We start from the raw sequence: 17,857 nt of genomic DNA, 5'->3' as shown, positions 1-17,857 counted from the left end.
ATAAACCTGAATGGAAGGGGGGAGGGCACTATTGGGAGGGGGAAAGGGAGATGTTGAGGGGAATATGCAGGAGGGGGGATGCATTTGGGGCAACACTAGAATCTATGTAAACACAATAAATTAAAATTAAAAAAATGTTTGTAGTAGACAGGTTTGGAGAGAAAATTGAAGAAAGTTCTCATTAGGTAGAGCAAAGGACAAGATGCATAGTAGAAAAGATAAGAAAATTTCAAGGGATTTATTGAAGATGGCAGCATAGGTAAATGACATACTGGAATCCTCCCACAACAACGTCAAAATTACACCTAAAATGCAGACCAACCATCATTCAGAAATCTAGCTGAACAGAAGTCCTACAATTAACACTTTAAAGAAGAAACCCCGGCCCTGGCCGGTTGGCTCAGCGATAGAGTGTCGGCCTGGCGTGCGGGGGACCCGGGTTCAAATCCCGGCCAGGGCACATAGGAGAAGCGCCCATTTGCTTCTCCACCCCCCCTCCTTCCTCTCTGTCTCTCTCTTCCCCTCCCGCAGCTAATGCTCCATTGGAGCAAAGATGGCCCGGGCGCTGGGGATGGTTCCTTGGCCTCTGCCCCAGGCGCTAAAGTGGCTCTGGTCACGGCAGAGCGACGCCCCCTTGTGGGCAGAGCGTCGCCCCTGGTGGGCGTGCTGGGTGGATCCCGGTCAGGCGCATGCGGGAGTCTGTCTGACTGTCTCTCCCCGTTTCCAGCTTCAGAAAAATACAAAAAAAAAAAAAAAGAAGAAACCCCATTGAGACTGGTAGGAGGGGTGGAGATGCTGAATGGGCTGGTTCCATACCGACATGTGTCAGATAAAAATTGGGAGTGATGGCCCTGGCTGGTTGGCTCAGTAGTAGAGCATCGGCTCAGTGTGTAGATGTCCTGGGTTTGATTTTTGGTCAGGGAACACAGGAGAAGTGACCATCTGTTTTTCTACCCTTCCCTCTCCCCCTTCTCTCTCTCTCTTTTCACCTCCCATAGCTATTGCTCAATTGGTTTGAGCAAATTGGCCCTGGGCGCTGAGAATGGTTCCCTCAAGCCTCTGCCTCAGGTGCTAAAAATAGCTCAGTTGTGAGCATGGCCCCAGATGGGCAGAGCATTGGCCACAGACAGGGGTTGCCAGGTGGATCCTAGTCAGGGTACATATGGGAGTCTCTTCTCTCTATCTCTCTTCCTCTCCCTTGGAAAAGAAAAAAAATGGGAGTGATATCTCAAATGCAGATGTCTCCCCTGAGGAGCAAGGGAGTCCCAGCCCCCGTGCCAGGAAAAGAAGTCCTCATAACTTCTGGCTGTAAAAACCAGCTCAGATTGTGGCTGAGTGAGACAAAGGGCTGCTGGAGTCACAGGTGTTTCCTTTAAAGAGCTCTATGCATACTTACTTGACTCACTGGCTCTGAGATCCAGCACTGAGGCACCAGGGACATAGGAGGAGGAACTGAATTGTCTGGGGAAGAATTGAATTGTCTGGCATAGGGCAAGAGCTGAAGGGGCAGCTTTGTTCCAGACAGAAGTACTGGCCTCCACTGTAGAGCTGGCAGGTGGGCACTAATTCTGAGTCTCCATCAACAGTGCTAACATTGTTTGCCACCCTAGTGATTTCCTGCTTGCTGGCCCAACTCAAGCTGTTGCCAGTGACTATTCCATACAAATGGTCTCTCTTGGACCATGCTTCAGACTTTCCCTAAAATCTCAAATAAGCAGCATCTGGTCTCAGCATATCGTGTACCATTCACTAAGTGGCCTCAGGCCTGGCAGTAGTGGCAGCCAGCCTTGGTTTGTAGCTTGGCCTCTCCTGGGCACCTCCCTGCACAAGTATCAGCTATCTTCAAATAGCTTTATAGCTCATACCAGTTGACCCTAGGCAGGGACAGGTGGTAACTGAGCTTGGGCTATACTTCCTGGGTGGTCCTAGAGCCACCACACCCAGTGGACAGCGTCACACAACACTGTAAACCATTCAATATCCTCAATTAGGGAAACACTCAAGGGGTGGACTCAGCAGGCACCAGAGCCCCACTGAAGTAAGTCCTGCTCCATGGCCTCAGTCCCTGCACAGCTGATCTTCCACGTGGTTGCAGCAAGTTCTCCCAGCCTGGGGGTAAATCCCTCACATTGATATGCCAACAGCAATCAAAGCTCATTTACAACATGAGGGTGTACACAGGCCACATGGGCTGGCAGAGGGTGCACATGGAGAAACCAGCTTGGGTGATCACCGAGTATGCGCCACTGGACCCTACAGGAAACCTGCTACATAAGATCACTCTACCAATCCCGGGAGATGTAGCATTTCTACCTAATATAGAAACAAATACAAGGAGGGAGCCAAAATGAGGAGACAAAAATAAAAGTATCCCAAATGAAAGAACAGAATGAAACTCCAGAAAAAAAAATTAAACAGAATGGAGACAAGCAATCTACCAGATGTAGAAGTCAAGATATTGATTATAAGAATGCTCAATGAAGCCCTGGCCAGTTGGCTCAGCGGTAGAACATCGGCCTAGCGTGCGGAGGACCGGGGTTTGATTCCCGGCCAGGGCACACAGGAGAAGCGCCCATTTGCTTCTCCACCCCTCCGCCGCGCCTTCCTCTCTGTCTCTCTCTTCCCCTCCCGCAGCTAAGGCTCCATTGGAGCAAAGATGGCCCAGGCGCTGGGGATGGCTCTGTGGCCTCTGCCACAGAGTGGCTCTGGTCGCAACATGGCAACGCCCAGGATGGGCAGAGCATCGCCCCCTGATGGGCAGAGCGTTGCCCCATGGTGGGCGTGCCGGGTGGGTCCCGGTCAGGCGCATGCGGGAGTCTGACTGTCTATCCCTGTTTCCAGCTTCAGAAAAATGCAAAAAAAAAAAAAAAAAAGAATGCTCAATGAACTTAGGAGTGATCACTTAGTAAATTATATAATGTGTAATCACTGGGTTGTACATACAAAATTAATACAAAATTATATTAAATTTTAAAATTAAAAAAAAGAAAATTAAAAGAAAAAATCTCTCAGACTTCAAGGGCATGAGTTACCAACCTGAAACTGGCACTCAATGAAAAGAGACAAGACAGTCCTGGCCAGTTGGTTCAGTGGTAGAGCATTGGACCAGCACATGGATGTCGTGGGTTCAATTACCAGTCAGGGTACATAGGAGAAGCAACCATCTTCTCCTCTACCCCTCCCCCTACCTCCCTCTCTCTGCCCCTCTCACAGCCATGGCTCACAAGTGCATCGCCCTGGATGCTGAGGATGGCCCTGTGGCCTCCACCTCAGGTGCTAAAAATAGCTCGGTTATCAAGAAACAGAGCAATGGCCCCAGATAGGCAGAGCATTGCCCCATAGAGAGCTTTCTGGATGGATCCTGGTCAGGGCATATACGGGAGTCTGTCTCTCTGCCACCCTTCCTCTGACTTAATAAAAAAGAGAGAGAGAGAGAGAGAGACAAGACACTTTATTGGGATATTTCACAACACAGGGAAGAAAAGAAGAAAATAAAAAGATCATCTACAATGGCACATCAGAGTGACTTTAGACCCCTGAGTTGCCACACCATGAACAAGATAAAGGAGCATTATCTTTACAATTCTGAATGAAACATTTTTCTTTCTGAGACTGAACTCTATATTTAGCTAAACCCAAAATCAAGTGTGAGGAATAAAGTCATTTCCAGACATGAAAATTCTCAAAAATCTTCCCTCCCAAGCACTATTGCCCTAGAAGGATATGCACCACTGAAACAAACAACAAAACTCAGGAAGAAGAGGGATCCAAGATGGCAATGGAGTAGGCAGACATTCCTCTAGCCTCCTCCCAGGACCAAACTGGAGTTATAACTCAGTTTAAGAACAGTCATCCTGAAAAACCAACTCAGGACTAAATGAAGAGGAGTCCTATAACCAAGGATTCACAGAAGAAGACACATCAAGATTGGCAGGAAGGGTGGAGATGTGAAAAGGGTTGTCCCTGCTCCCACGAGTGGTGGCTGAAGTTCCAGAGGGACATCTCAGCTAAAGGGAAAGTTTTCCCTGAGAGGTGAAGGTCTTAAGCCCCAGGCTGAGTGCCCCGGCCTAGAGCACCAGAGCCTAGAAGAGGTGCCCACATAGGATTTGGCAATGAAAAGAGGTGAGGTTTCTGTCTGCCAGAAGGAGACAGGAGATCTCAGAGACACGGGTGCCCTCTTAAAGAGCCAACACAGAAAATCTCATTCACAGCCACTTACCTGGGCTCCAACAGAGGGAGGCCTGAGTGGACTAGAGTCATGAGAGGAGAGTGTGATTGGCAGTCCTGCGGAGAGCTGTGGTGAGGGAAAGCCACTGGAAACCTTGTGCTGAAGGATTCTCTAATACTGCAGGCACCATCTTTCTTGGCTGGAGCAGTTCCGTCTGTGCAGCATCAGCCTGGGGGAAAGCAACTGCCCTACCCTCGAGTATCTCTCTGCCTCATCCTATGGAGATTGGGCCCTGCTGAGAAGTAAGTAGCCTTGGCCAGAAAGTGGGGGCCTAAAAAGACTCAGAGGGTGACAGTGACTCCAGTTGTCTGGCGTTGAGGCCAGAGCTATTCCCCCCACTTTCCCAAGAATATAACTGGTGCTTCTGCCTGATGGAAAATTCAGCACAAAATATCCAGACTGTGGGCAGACCAAATCTCTGGGTTTCAGAGGCCACACCCACTGGACTCCTAGTGGCCACATTCTACTAAAGTCTGAGAAAAAATTCAGGACAGACCAACAACAAGGGTCCTGGGGTGGAAGCCACACCCACCATGTTTTCTGATGCCTGACTAGCCTCAGGTTCTAGATTCTACCAGAACTTATTTCAGGGGCCAAGTCAAATAAGCAGCCAGCAGACAGAGGCAGCAGCAGGAGAATATCAGGGAACATTAGGTCTTTTGCTGACCTGCCCCGAGGCCTAGTGCTGGTAAAAGCCAACCTAGGTGTTCAGCTCAGGCCTTCCATGTGCACCTAAGCCCAGCAGAGGCAGTCACAAACTCTGGGGTCACTTATGGCTCCAAAAATGTTGCTGAGGGCAAGTCACAGGAAGTGTCTTAGGAACCAGATACTTTCCTAAGAGGCCAAGAACCAACACATCCAGTGGCCAGCTACAGAAAACATCGGAAAAGGATCCAGATAGCATTACTAGCAGCATATCCAAAGGGAGAGCTCATTGAGCATCAAACCCAGCTGCAGCAAATTCTGCTTTATGTGGTTAGTACCTGCACAGCAACTCACACACATTGGATGAAGTAGAGCCTCACAGTCAGCCAGCCCAAGTCCCAGATACCCTGCTTCACTGGTCTCAGTTCCACAGGGAGAAGGGCGAGAAGCTTAGAGCTCAGATATTCAAAGTGTTAATTTTTTGGAGACTATTATTGGTACCAGATGAAGGGCTTAGCCATCTCCTGTGGGAAGGGCCACAATCAGCCCCAATGAAAGACTCCCTCAATCTTCCTCCCAGAGACCAGGAGTTCCTCAGCTGAAAGAACTTCTGCTGAGGGGACTGTCATCCCCACCCAACCTGAACCTGCTGCTCACTCCTCAGGAGAAATAGAATTGAAGTATACAACAGGACAGAGGAGTAGACCACTTTCCTTGTACCAAGATCCTGACCAAGAGATTCCCCAAGGAGGGAGTCCCACAAACATTGTCCTCTCAACCTCAATAGTACTAATCCACCAAGCATGCAACCTGTGGAGGGGTTGGTGTGGTGAGGCCAGTCTGAGCCCACTCTACAGAATTTCTACAGATGACTCTGAAGACCAGGCACCTGCAAGGGGAGGTGGAGCAGCTGAAACGTGGAGGCAAATGTTAAGGAACTTGGGTCAATTCATGGAACTGCTCTCAGCTCTAAGCAGGAGGAAGTCAATTCTTATACACATGTTGGCTCCTCTCATACATACCTAGGCACAGTAAATACAGACACAAACAGTAAACAGAGTAGTAGCTACAGACAGGTAGCTCACTGCAGGTTACAAACAACATCTGACATCAACACATACCCAATTCCAGTTCCCACCCAAGAGGACCTAAAACCAACACAACCAGTAGTGGGTGGCAGATGGCACCAATGCTAGACTCAACCAGCCACACAAGCAGCATGCCCAAAGGGGGAATCCAGCAGGCACCAGACCCTGCTGAGAATAACTACACCCCAGAAGACAGACACTGCATAGCATCTAATACACATGATCAAGGTTGACCCTTAGAGCCAGCTAGCCAGAAGAGTTAACCCCACCCATGAAAGAGCCAACACCATTCAAGACTCACATACCACAAGAAGGTAAATATAACCCTCAAGAAATATTCCTAGAGTAAGGGACTCAGGTGGCCTGGAGGTTAGTACCACTGAACCCATCTTTCTCATAAAGTCATCACAAAAAATTTTTGAGTCAGAGCAGAGCTACCTAATACATCAACAAAATGGGCAAAGAAACACACCCCAAATGAATCAACAAGAGAAATCCCCAGAAAAAAAGAATTAAATGAAACGGAAGCAACCAAACTATCAGACACAGTTTAAAATAATGGTTATTAGGATGCTCAAGGATCTTAGAATAAAAATGGATGATCTTAGTGAGAACTTAAAGAGGTATCAGCATTAAAAAGGACATGAAAAACATAAAAAAGAACCAGTAAAAATGACAAATACAATATCTGAAATGGAGACTGTACTAGAGAATCAGCAACAGGTTGTATAAAGCAGAAGATCGAATCAATGATTTAGAAGACAAGATAAATGTAAACACAGAAGCAGAGCAGAGAAAGAAAAAAGGCTCAAGAAAGCTAAGGAAAATCTGAGACCTCCACAACAACATCCACATCATAGAGGTTCCTGAAAGAGAAAAGAATGAATAAGAACATGTTTGAAGTAATCATAGCTGAAAACTTTCCTAACATCGTGAAGGAAAAGGTCACACAAGTTCAAGAAGCACAGAGAGTCCCATTAGAGATGAATCTAAAGAGGTCTACACCAAGACACATCATAATTAAAATGCCAAAGATAAGAGACCAAGAATTCTAAAAGCTGCAAGAGAAAAGCAATTAATTGAGATGACATCAGAATAATGGCGCGGTAGGAAGCGATACCGATAAATCTCCCCCAAAACTCAACAAGATCTTCAACCAGAAACAGAAAAACCTATCCTTGGAGCTTCCAGATGTTTCGCAATACACCTGAAGGTATGGTCGAGCAAAACATTGGCTAAATATATAATCAAACCCCAAAGGAAATAGGGAGTAAGAAATGCTCCGCCTTCCTCACTAACCTAAATAGGGATGCTTTCATTGGGAACTGAGAATATAGAAATTAAGGCGGGCAAAGGGGGTGAATAGATCCAGGCCGTGGCACAAACGGCTGAACCAGGCTGTGGCATGGAGATTCAAGACGAGGAAAAACTGTGCCTGTCGTAACCCAGTCAATACAAGCTAAGACTCGTGCCAAACCCAGATAAAGAAAGACAAGTGGGGCAGCCATTTTCCCCAATCTCCTGGTCGGCACATGCAGATAGTGGGCAAGAGATTCCTTTGAAAGCCCCGGGAGTGGACACCCGTGTTATCCCACAGAGAGGCAGAGTCAGAGGCCTTTGTGTGGGCCAAAAGTGGAATCTCCTGGCCTCCCCAGTGCCCTGAAAAAGCTGCTCACGGGGAGGGAGCGAGAGCCAATTCCAACGCTGGAACTTTTCTGTGTGGGCAGGGGTTTCACTCAGAGGGTGAGGCAGCCAGCCTGATATCCTGGTTTGCGCACAGATAGTGAGCGAGAGTTTCCTCCAAGCGCCCCGGAAGTGGGTGCCCACCCGTGTTACTGGACAGAGTGGCAGAGCCAGAGGTCTTTGAGTGCGCGGAAGCCCCACCTGATTATGCTAGCAGCTCTGACTGACTGAGCCTTACCCAGAGCCCTCTGCTGAGTGGGAATAGAATGGGGAGTTGCCAGCTCTTTGAGCCTCTTACTATCCAGGCAGAGGCAGCAGCAACCCCATAGCTGGGTTCTCAGGCTACTAATTGAGGAAGGAAAGACTAGGAGAGAGGCTCCAGGAACACAGACTCTCTCACTGTCAGAGACTATAAATGTTAATGAGCCTCAACTGCCAACGAGACTGAAGCACAATACATGACATTGCCATAGAGACTTATCAACTGCAAACCTCTACCTGAGCGTGCCAAAGGGGCAGAACCCGGGGTACAGAGTCACCAATCAGGAAGAGGGAGAGAAAAGAAAAAGCAAGAAGATAACCTCTCAAAATCAAAAATAATCCACAGACTTTATAACCTATCCCATTTTAATATATTTGTTTGTTTGTTTCTCTTATCTTCATTCTTGATTTTTTTTTTCCTCCTCCAATTTGGCCGTTTAACTCTCTGCCGGTCTTACTCTCTCCTCTCCTTGAACTACACTACCCATAAGTGTTACATCTCCCCTTATCTTTTCTTTCCTCTTCCTTTCTCTCTATGAGGGTTGCACTCCAAAACCCTTAACTCTCTCTCTCTCTTTTCTCTCTATTCTTTTTTCTTCTTTTAGTGGTACCCTCTTTTTTCTCTCTCCCTCTTTCTTTTCTCCCTCTATATTAGTTTCTTCTTTTCTCCTTTACATCTCCTCTCATTCAAACATCAATAACGAACAAATTATCTTATCTGGGACTCAAACTTATGTTTGTGGCATTTTGGGGGGTTTTTACTTCACCTTTTTAACTCACTAGCAGTGCTCCCATCTCTGGCTCTCCATTTTATCTAGTTCTTATTCCACTAAATACAATAGTAATTTTTTAATTTGTCCCCCCATTTTCCTGTTTTCCTCTTATTCCTCCCATCATAACTCTTAGTCAACCAACACCTAAAAGCAAATCATTTTACTCTTGACCCAAATTTTTTCCTTATTTCCTTTTTGTGGGTCCATAACCCCTTTTTTATTCTTTTTTTTCTCCCCTTTATCACTTCTCCCCAATTCAGGCCCTCCATTACAGGCATTGTTTGTTCTATTTAGTACAATATAATTCACAGTTTGCCACAAGATTTTCTCAAGAAAGAGAGGAGAGGAGAGGAGAGGAGAGGAAAAAGGAGGGGGGGATAATTTCCTTTTTAAAAATTTTTATTTTATTTTATTTTTCTTTATTTAATTAATTTTTTAAAAAAAAACAACTGATTTTTTATTTTTTTAACTTTTTATTTTTTATTAAATCTCATTAATACTATCAACAAAACCACCCTCAGATGCCATTAAGGAAGAGAAAATCGAATATCATGGATACAAAAGAAAGAGAGGTAACACACATAGATGAGGAAAAATCTATGGAGAAAAAATTTAATATATTGGAAACCTTGGAGTTAAACAACAGAGAATTTAAAATAGAAATCCTAAAAATACTCAGAGATATACAAGAAAACATAGAAAGGCAATTTAGGGAGCTCAGAAAACAACTCAATGAACAAAAAGAATATATTTCCAAGGAAATTGAAACTATAAAAACAAATCAAACAGAGATGAAAAACTCAATTCACAAGCTGAAAAACGAGGTAACAAGCTTAGCTAATAGAACAGGCCAGATAGAAGGTAGGATTAGTGAAATAGAAGACAAGCAACTTGAGGCACAACAAAGAGAAGAAGAAAGAGACTCAAAAATAAAAAAAAAATGAGATAGCCCTACAGGAATTATCTGACTCCATCAAAAAGAATAACATAAGAATAATAGGTATATCAGAGGGAGAAGAGAAAGAAAATGGAATGGAGAACATGCTCAAACAAATAATAGATGAGAACTTCCCAAGCCTGTGGAAAGAACTAAAGCCTCAAATTCAAAAAGCAAACAGAACTCCGAGTTTTCTTAACCCCAACAAACCTACTCCAAGGCACATCATAATGAAATTGGCACAAACCAACGACAAAGAAAAAATTCTCAAGGCAGCCAGGGAAAAGAAGAATACAACATATAAAGGAAGGCCCATTAGATTATCATTCGATTTCTCAACAGAAACTCTACAAGCTAGAAGAGAGTGGACCCCAATATTTAAAGTCCTGAAAGACAGGAACTTTCAGCCATGAATACTATACCCATCAAAGCTATCCTTCAAATATGAAGGAGAAATAAAAACATTCACAGATATAGAAAAGATGAGGGAATTTATCATCAGAAAACCCCCACTCCAGGAATTACTAAAGGAAGTTCTCCAATCAGATACAAAGAACAACAACAACAACAACAACAATAAAAAGCCACAAGTAAAAGCTCCAAGAAAAACACAATAAAACCAAATTTAAACTGTGACAACAACAAAAAGAAAGGGGTGAGAGGATGGAGATGAACAAAAGATGATGGAGTGCAAAAGTACTCACAAAATAGTGCACTACAGCCTGCCTGTGGTGGCGCAGTGGATAAAGCGTCGACCTGGAATGCTGAGGTTGCTGGTTCAAAACCCTGGCCTTGCCTGGTCAAGGCACATATGGGAGTTGATGCTTTTGGCTCCTCCCCCTTCTCTCTCTCTCCCCCCCTCTAAAATGAATAAATAAATAAAAATAATTTAAAAAAAGATGCATCCAAAATAGTGCACTACAATGAACAGGGTAGGAACACTTTTCATTACTTAAAGGTAAGCACCATTGAAAAAACCACGGCTCTTGGTTCCTGGGATGATTAGCATGAGAAAGCAGAGGGAGCAGAGCAGAGAGCAGTGGAAAGAGGCCATGTGGCCAGGAGAAGCAGCCAAGATGGCGGAGTATTGAGTGAGAGGCCAGTTTGTGTGCAGTTTATGCAGGGAGAAGGAAGAAGATGGGGAACTGAGGAGAATAAGGCTGGGGAGCTAGAAACCTTTGATTCTAGGAAACTTGGATAAGTCAGTGGCTTTGTGAGCACTGAATGTGAGTGGGTTTTGGAGCCCAGTGTGTATTTTTACTTGCCTGCCAGGTGCAAGCTAGAATTAAAGAAAAAGGCCTATCAAAAAAGAAAAAAAAGAAAAGAAAAAACAACCACAGAAGCACATGATTTAAAAAAGATAGCAACAGAAGAAAGATGTATGGAAAACAACCAAATAAAAACAAAATATAGAAAAATGAAAGAGAAGGATCAAACAAGACACAAAACTAACAGAAAGCAATCTATAAAATGGCAATAGGGGACTCACAAGTGTCAATAATTACACTAAATGTAAATGGATTAACTCACCAATAAAAAGGCACAGAGTAGCAGAATGGATTAAAAAAGAAAATCCAACTGTAAGCTGCCTACAGGAAACTCATCTAAGTAACAAGGATAAAAACAAATTCAAAGTGAAAGGCTGGAAAACAATACTCCAAGCAAATAACATCCAAAAAAAACCAGGCATAGCAATACTCATATCTGATAATGCTGACTAAAAGACAGCAAAAGTACTCAGAGACAAAAATGGCCATTTCATAATGGCTAAGGGGACACTGAATCAAGAAGACATAACAATTCTTAATATATATGCACCAAACCAAGGAGCACCAAAATATATAAGACAGCTACTTATTGACCTTAAAACAAAAACTGACAAAAATACAATCATACTTGGAGACCTCAATACACCGCTGATGGCTCTAGATTGGTCATCCAAACAGAGAATCAACAAAGATATAGTGGCCTTAAACAAAACACTAGAACACCTGGATATGATAGACATCTACAGGACATTTCATCCCAAAGTGACAGAGTATACATTTTTCTCCAGTGTACATGGATCATTCTCAAGAATTACCATATGTTGGGCCACAAAAACAACATCAGCAAATTCAGAAAAATCAAAGTTGTACCAAGCATATTTTCTGATCATAAAGCCTTGAAACTAGAATTCAACTGCAAAAAAGAGGAAAAAAATCCCACAAAAATGTGGAAACTAAACAACATACTTTTAAAAAATGAATGGGTCAAAGAAGAAATAAGTGCAGAGATCAAAAGATATATACAGATTAATGAAAATGACAGTGCAACATATCAGAATCTATGGGATGCAGCAAAAGCAGTGATAAGAGGGAAGTTCATATCACTTCAGGCATATATGAACAAACAAGAGAGAGCCCAAGTAAACCACTTAACTTCACCCTTTAAGGAACTAGAAAAAGAAGAACAAAGACAACCCAAAACCAGCCGAAGAAAGGAGATAATAAAAATCAGAGCAGAAATAAATGAATTAGAGAACAGAAAAACTATAGAAAAAATTAATAGAACAAGGAGCTGGTTCTTTGAAAAGATCAACAAAATTGACAAACCCTTGGCAAGACTTACCAAGGAAAGAAGAGAAAGAACTCATATAAACAAAATCCAAAATGAAAGAGGAGAAATCACCACGGACACCGTAGATATACAAAGAATTATTGTAGAATACTATGAAAAACTTTTGCCACTAAATTCAACAACCTAGAAGAAATGGATAAATTCCTAGAACAATACAACCTTCCTAGACTGAGTCAAGAAGAAGCAGAAAGCCTAAACAGACCTATCAGTAGAGAAGAAATAGAAAAAACCATTAAAAACCTCCCCAAAAATAAAAGTCCAGGCCCAGATGGCTATAACACCGAATTTTATCAAACATTCAAAGAAGACTTGGTTCCTATTCTACTCAAAGTCTTCCAAAAAATTGAAGAAGAAGCAATATTTCCAAACACATTTTATGAGGCCAACATAACCCTCATACCAAAACCAGGCAAGGATGGCACAAAAAAAGAAAACTATAGACCAATATCTCTAATGAATACAGATGCTAAAATACTAAACAAAATACTGGCAAACCGAATACAACAACATATTAAAAAAATAATACATCATGATCAAGTGGGATTCATCCCAGAATCTCAAGGATGGTTCAACATACGTAAAACGGTTAACGTAATACACCATATCAACAAAACAAAGAACAAAAACCACATGATCTTATCAATAGACACAGAAAAGGCTTTTGATAAAATACAACACAATTTTATGTTTAAGATTCTCAACAAAATGGGTATAGAAGGAAAATATCTCAACATGATAAAGGCCATATATGATAAACCATCAGCTAACATCATATTAAATGGCACAAAACCGAAGGCTTTCCCCCTTAAATCAGGAACAAGACAGGGTTGTCCACTCTCTCCACTCTTATTTAATGTGGTACTAGAGGTTCTAGCCAGAGCAATGAGACAAGACAAAGAAAAGAAGGCATCCATATCAGAAAAGAAGAAGTAAAGGTATCACTTTTTGCAGATGATATCATCCTATATATGGAAAACCCCAAAGAATCCACAAAAAGACTACTAGAAACAATAAGCCAATACAGTAAGGTTGCAGGATACAAAATTAACATACAGAAGTCAATAGCCTTTCTATATGCCAACAATGAAACATTTGAGAACGAACTCAAAAGAATAATCCCCTTTACGATTGCAACAAAAAATATAAAATACTTAGGAATAAACATAACAAAGAATGTAAAGGACTTATATAACAAAAACTATAAACCATTGTTAAGGGAAATTGAAAAAGATATAATGAGATGAAAGAATATTCCTTGTTCTTGGTTAGGAAGAATAAATATAATCAAAATGGCCATATTACCCAAAGCAATATACAAATTTAATGCAATTCTCATCAAAATTCGAATGACATTTTTTAAAGAAATGGAGCAAAAAATCATCAGATTTATATGGAACTATAAAAAAACCTGAACAGCCAAAGCAATCCTAAAGAAAAAGGATGAAGCTGGGGGCATTACAATACCTGACTTCAAACTATATTATAGGGTCACGACAATCAAAACAGCATGGTATTGGCAGAAAAATAGACACTCAGACCAACGGAACAGAATAGAAAACCCAGAAATAAAACCACACATATATAGTCAAATAATTTTTGATAAAGGGGCCAACAACACACAATGAAAAAAAGAAAGCTTCTTCAATAAATGGTGCTGGGAAAACTGGAAAGCCACATGCAAAAGAATGAAACTGGATTACAGTTTGTTCCCCTGTACTAAAATTAACTCAAAATGGATCAAAGACCTAAATATAAGACCTACAACAATAAAGTACATAGAAGAAAACATAGGTACTAAACTCATGGACCTGGGTTTTAAAGAGCATTTTATGAATTTGACTCCAAAGGCAAGAGAAGTGAAGGCAAAAATTAATAAATGGGACTACATCAGACTAAGAAGTTTTTGCTCAGCAAGAGAAACTGATAACAAAATAAACAGAAAACCAAGTAAATGGAAATGATATTTTCAAACAACAGCTCAGATAAGGGCCTAATATCCAAAATATACAAAGAACTCATAAAACTCAACAACAAACAAACAAACAATCTAATAAAAAAATGGGAAGAGGACATGAACAGACACTTCTCCCAGGAAGAAATACAAATGGCAAACAGATATATGAAAAGATGCTCATCTTCATTAGTTATTAGAGAAATGCAAATCAAAACTGCAATGAGATACCACCTCACACTCGTTAGATTAGCTATTATCAACAAGACAGGTAATAGCAAATGCTGGAGAGGCTGTGGAGAAAAAGGAACCCTCATACACTGTTAGTGGGAATGCAAAGTAGTACAACCATTATGGAAGAAAGTATGGTGGTTCCTCAAAAAACTGAAAATAGAACTACCTTATGACCCAGCAATCCCTCTACTGGGTATATACCCCCAAAACTCAGAAACATTGATATGTAAAGACACATGCAGCCCCATGTTTATTGCAGCATTGTTCACAGTGGCCAGGACATGGAAACAACCAAAAAGCCCATCAATAGATGACTGGATAAAGAAGATGTGGCACATATACACTATGGAATACTACTCAGCCATAAGAAATGATGACATCAGATCATTTACAGCAAAATGGTGGGATCTTGATAACATTATACGAAGTGAAATAAGTAAATCAGAAAAAAACAGGAACTGCATTATTCCATACGTAGGTGGGACATAAAAGTGAGACTAAGAGACATTGATAAGAGTGTGGTGGTTACGAGGGGAGGGGGAAAAGGGAAAGGGAAAGGGGGAGGGGCACAAAGAAAACAAAGATAGAAGGTGACAGAGGACAATCTGACTTTGGGTGATGGGTATGCAACATAATTGAATGACAAGATAACCCGGACATGTTATCTTTGAATATATGTATCCTGATTTATTGATGTCGCCCCATTAAAAAAATAAAATTATTAAAAAAAAAAGAAAAGCAATTAATTACCTACAAAGGAGACCCCATAAGTCTGACATCTGACTGCCCAATAGAAACACTTCAGGCTAGAAAGGATCAGCAAGAAATATTAAAAAGTGATGAAAAACAAGAACCTACAACCAAGACTACTCTACTCAGCAAAGCTATCATTTAAAATTGAAGGAGAAATAAAGAGCTTCTCAGACAAAAAAAAAGCTAAAGGAGTTTATTACCACCAAACCAGTATTGCAAGAAACGTGAAAGGGCCTGCTAGAAGAAGAAGAAGAAGAAAAAAGAAATCCAGAGAAAGAGGACTGTAAGTTTAAAGAATAAAATGACAATAAATAAGTACACATTAATAATAACATTAAATGTAAAAAGATTAAATACTCCAATCAAAAGACATAGGGTAGCTAAATGGATAAGAAAACATGACCTGCCCTGACCAGTTGGCTCAGTGATAGAGCACTGGTCCAGTTGTCCCAGGTTTGATTCCCAGTCAGGGCACACAGGGGAAGTGACCATCGGCTTTCCCACCTCTTCCCCTCCCCTTCTCTCACTCTCCCCCTTCTTTCTCTCTTTCTTTCTCTGCCCCTCCCACAACCATGGCTCGCAATTGCATCAGCCCTGGGCACTGAGGGTGGCTCTGTGAAACCTCCATCTCAGGTGTTAAAAATAGCTCAGTGGCCTGGCTGGTTGGCTCAGCGGTAGAGCGTCGGCCTGGCGTGCGGGGGACCCGGGTTCGATTCCCGGCCAGGGCACATAGGAGAAGCGCCCATTTGCTTCTCCACCCCCACCCCCTCCTTCCTCTCTGTCTCTCTCTTCCCCTCCCGCAGCCAAGGCTCCATTGGAGCAAAGATGGCCCGGGCGCTGGGGATGGCTCCTTGGCCTCTGCCCCAGGTGCTAGAGTGGCTCTGGACGCCCCGGAGGGGCAGAGCATCGCCCCCTGGTGGGCAGAGCGTCGCCCCTGGTGGGCGTGCCGGGTGGATCCCGGTCGGGCGCATGCGGGAGTCTGTCTGTCTGTCTCCCCCCATTTCCAGCTTCAGAAAAATACAAAAAAAAAAAAAATAGCTCAGTGGCAAGCATGGCTCCAGATGAGCAGAGACTCAGGCCCAGATGGGTGTTTCTGGGTGGGTCCTGGTCAGGGTACATGCAGGATTCTGTCTCTGTATCTCCGCTTCTCTCACTTAGAAAAAAAGAAAAAGAAATAAAAAGAAAATAGAACCTATATAAATGCTGTGTACAAGAGACCCATCTCAGAACAACAGATACATACAAACTGAAAGTGAAAAGATGGATAAAATTTTTTATTCAAATAAAAATTAAAAAGAGAGCTGGGGTAGCAAAACTTATATCTGACAAAATTGCCTTTAAAACAAAGGCTATATAGCCTGACCTGTGGTGGCGCAGTGAATAAAGTGTCAACCTGGAATGCCAAGGTTGCCAGTTTGAAACCCTGGGCTTGCCTGGTCACATATGGGAGTTGATGCTTCCTGCTCCTCCCCCCTTGTCTCTCTGTCTCTTTCTCTGTCTCTCCTCTCTAGAAATAAATAAATAAATAAATAAATAAATAAATAATAATTTAAAAAAACAAAGGCTATAGTAGGGGACAAAGAAGGTCACCCCACAATGGTAAAGGGAGCAATCTAATAAGACAATATAATCACTGTAAATATTTATGCACCCAATACAGGAACACAAACATATAAAGCAGATTTTGATGAACACAAAGGGAGAGGTTGACAGCAACACAGTAATAGTATTTTAACACCCTACTGACATCAATGAATAGATCCTCCAGACAGAAAATCAACAAGGAAATAGCAGCCTTAACTGACACACTATATCAACTAGAATTAATTGATATCTTCAGTACATCTCACCCCAAAGCAGCATAATACACATTCTTCTCAACTGCACATGGTACATTTTCTAGGATAGACCACATGTTAGGACACAAAACAACTGTCATTAAATTTAAGAAGATTGAAATCATGTCAGCCATCTTCTCTGACCACAGTGGCGTCAAACCAGAAATCAACTACAATAAAAACAACAACAACTGGAAAACATTGAAACACTTAAAGGTTAAATAACATGTTATTAAATAATGACTGGGTTAACAATGAGATCAAGGAAGAAATAAAAAATTTCCTTGAAACAAATGAAAATAAATATGCACCAACCCCAAATCTATGGGACACAGAGAAGGCAGTCCTGAGAGAGAAATTTATAGTGTTACAGGCATGCCTCAAGAGGCAAGAAAAATCTAAAACAAACAACCTAAGCCTGCACCTAAAAGAACTAGAAAAATAACTACAAAGCCCAGATGAAGTAGAAGGAAGGCAATAATAAAGATCAGAGCTGAAATAAATGACATAGAGACTAAAAAAAAATACAAAAGATTGATGAAACCAATAGCTGGTTCTTTGAATAAATAAGCAAGATTGACATACCTCTAACCAGACTCATCAAGAGAAAAAGAGAGAGGACCCAAATAAATAAAATTAAATATGAAGGAGGAGAGGTAACAACTGACATCACAGAAATGCAAAGATTGTAAGAAAACACTGTGAAGAGCTATATGCCAAAAAATTGGGACAACCTGGGTGAACTGGATAAATTCCTAGAAACATACAAATCTTCCAAAACTGATCTGGAAGAATCAGAAAACCTGAACAGATCAATTATTAAAATGAAATCAAAGCAGTAATCAAA

The sequence above is a fragment of the Saccopteryx bilineata genome, chromosome 4, assembly GCF_036850765.1.
Source record: "Saccopteryx bilineata isolate mSacBil1 chromosome 4, mSacBil1_pri_phased_curated, whole genome shotgun sequence".
NCBI classification, from domain to species: Eukaryota; Metazoa; Chordata; class Mammalia; order Chiroptera; family Emballonuridae; genus Saccopteryx; species Saccopteryx bilineata.
Note: the sequence above shows the minus strand (reverse complement) of the source record.